We start from the raw sequence: 3,046 nt of genomic DNA, 5'->3' as shown, positions 1-3,046 counted from the left end.
CTAAGAAAGCAGGGCAGGAGCCCACAGGATGCTGAGTACTGCTGAAAGCAAATCAACACGAGCAAATACCTCTTCAAACCAAACGGCACATGAGGTGTTTGCTACCACTGAAGATTTGCTAAAGCATAAAGAAATGCACAGCAAACTGGGGTTTGTTTGCTTCCCAGCCGGTGCTGGCTCTTGATGAGTAACCGTGTGGTCACAGCAAATTCCTGCAAATGGAGAAAATCCAGAAAATTCAAATGATTCCTCAAGGTCACAAATGGAGTGTGTGCCTAAATCAGCACGCTGTGTTTCCTGTGCCCCATCACACTTTTTGCCCTGGCATGCTGTTAGGATACCCACAGCAGCTCTTCAGAGCGCTGCTCCCTCAGCAGCTGGAAGGGGTAAAAAGAAATGTGGGTATAATCCGCACAACAGCCACAGTGGTCTGGGCAGCTTCAGTAATTGCAAGACACACCAAGGCTCTCCCAGAAATCCAGAAGTCTGTTGTTTCAGTGAGCTCCCAGGGCCAACCTTGGGTGGCTGCAGGAGGTGAAACTTTAAGTAGACTCTGGCCTTATAAAACATCAGCAGACACACATTTGAAAGCCTAATGATCAGTTTACCTTGGCTTAATTGGGTTTATGTGTTCAAGGATATCCTGGCAGGGAAAGAGGCTTACTGCTCTTGGAGAAAATTAAAGCTGGAACAAAATTCTGCTGATGTGATGGAGAGCCTGAGAGCATCTCTGTGTGAGAGCCAGCTCTGGCTCTTTGCACTCAAGGAGGTGGGTTGAGCCCAGCTGTCCTACTTGTTCACCTCTCTTCTTCAGGTGGCGGCAAAACTCTGTGCTCAGGAAGCTGGGGAGCTGGCTTAGGGCTGCTCTCTCCTCTTTCTCTCCTTCCAGATCTCATCTCACCCTTGCAAAAAAGAAAAAGAGTCTATGATGAATAGATTTTTGAATTGGCTTATAATTGCTTATTCTACTCTATAATATTAATTTTCATCTTCAACTGTTCATTGATTGAAGAATACTGGATGTGGATTGTTAGTTTTCTTCATGACACGTATATTGAAGAATGATTTGGAGAATATATTAGTGCGTATTGATAATATTTTCCACCTCCTATATGCTTGTAGAGAACTATTTGCTGCCCTGGGAGAAGGGAAGCCAGTCTCCATGGCTTGTATTGTTACTCTTATTCTTTAACCTTTCTGGGCATCTTTTCTAATGATCAACTATTATAAAAGTGATGAAGAAATTCAAAGCTTGCAACAAAATTTAATCCACGCTGAAATAAGAAAGACTTCCTTGAAATAAAAAGAGCCAGCTATGCCCATCTTACCCATCTTCCTGGTCTCTTTTCAAATACTTCCACTTCTCTGTCCGTGCTGCAGATGTGTGTTGTAGGTATCCTGAGTTTGGGGCTCCTCTACTGACCACAGTGATGCTGAAAGAGAGCAATTTGCAACAAGGTTATTAATGTTACCCAGTTCACCTTAATGTCTGTGGGTGCAGATGGGGTACACCACCACTTCTCAGCAATTCACAGTATGGAAATTTAATTCACACTGGTTGACCCACAGCTGTGAGAGGCCCCTTGGTTCAACCCATGGTAACAAGACTCAGGGAGGTGACTTTGCCACCAGCATGTGCACAGCGGAGGAAGACACTGATGGCTTTCCCACCTGAGTTCCAGTGCTCCCTTCTCTTGTGGGGCCTTTCCATCAAGGCTGCTGGATGTCCCTCAGAGCCAGGACCATGCCCTGTGAAATAAGATCAATGTGCAAGTGCAGCAACTTGCTTTTAGGCTTTCTTTGGGAGGGTTTAATTTAAAGCAAAATAAAAGCATCACAAGGCTGTACGCTTCTCACCTCAGATCATCATACTTTTAACAATTAATTCACTGCAGAGACTGGCAAAGAATGTAACTGCAGTCACGTAAAAATTCATTTATTTTATTGCTGTCTTCCAAGAAGTAGCAAAACTGATTTTAATGAAAATTTGTATTTAGGAAACAATCAACAAACCACACACATAACCACATGCACAGCTCGATGTGCTGCTGGGGTGAGCTGTGGCATGCCAGGCTGCAGCCTGAAGCTAATTTTTTACAGCCAAGTTATAAAGCCCTGAAAAGGGGGTTTTATTGTGGAAATGCTGACAGAACCAGAGTGGTGCTACTGGCTCCCTCTCTAATTAGTCCAAAGAATGGAAAGTTATATTTTGCAATATGTGGTAAGCACTATTGTCCTGATGTCGCTGGTTTAAGCCAGAACTGTGGGCTTAATTTGGTGTTACATATTCTATTACAAGTTTGAAAAGGCAACGTGGACCCTTTTACTGTCATGAAATGTGAGGGCTTTCAGGCAGCAATCTTGATTTGTACTTTCAATTATATAAATATTAAAAGGTGCAGTTTGGACTTGGTTTTGGTGACAGTAGTGGATTCCCACTGTGTTCAGTCTACTTTGAAGAAGATGTGGAGTCCACATGGTGTTTCTCGCATGTTTTCCAGAGACTACTTTTAAATTCCTTCAATAAAAGTTACTTTTATTCCCGTTTAAGTGTATTGTTTACAGAGAAACATCCTGCCAGCAGATGAGAGTAAATAAAAGACAGGAGAGCAGTAACATTAAACACATCATGTTACTACTGCACCACACCACCTACACTCCCCCATCTCTGCCTGTAAGTACACCTACCTGGGCTGGTGCCCTTGGTTTTGCTGGTGATGGCAGAGGCCATTCACCTCCCCACCCAACCATTTGTTACTACAAGGTTGTTATAGTGTCCCCGTGATCAGGCAACATCTGTGCTTTGCCATCCTTTCCGCATCAGCTGATTGTTGATAAACTAAGACTGTTCTTATGCATCCTGTTGTCCTGCACTCCACTATGCTGGCCACCGATCACTTCTCCAAAGGTGGGACAACCATAAGGGAAATGGATAGCTGCAACTGTAAGATTGCACAATCATACGAAGCGTGTCTTAACACGTAATTAAAGGAAAATGGGTTGACTCTCAAATTTAAATGAGACATCTACCCGATTAAGTGCTGCG

The sequence above is a fragment of the Coturnix japonica genome, chromosome 7, assembly GCF_001577835.2.
Source record: "Coturnix japonica isolate 7356 chromosome 7, Coturnix japonica 2.1, whole genome shotgun sequence".
NCBI lineage: Eukaryota > Metazoa > Chordata > Aves > Galliformes > Phasianidae > Coturnix > Coturnix japonica.
This window is presented reverse-complemented; position numbering follows the sequence as displayed.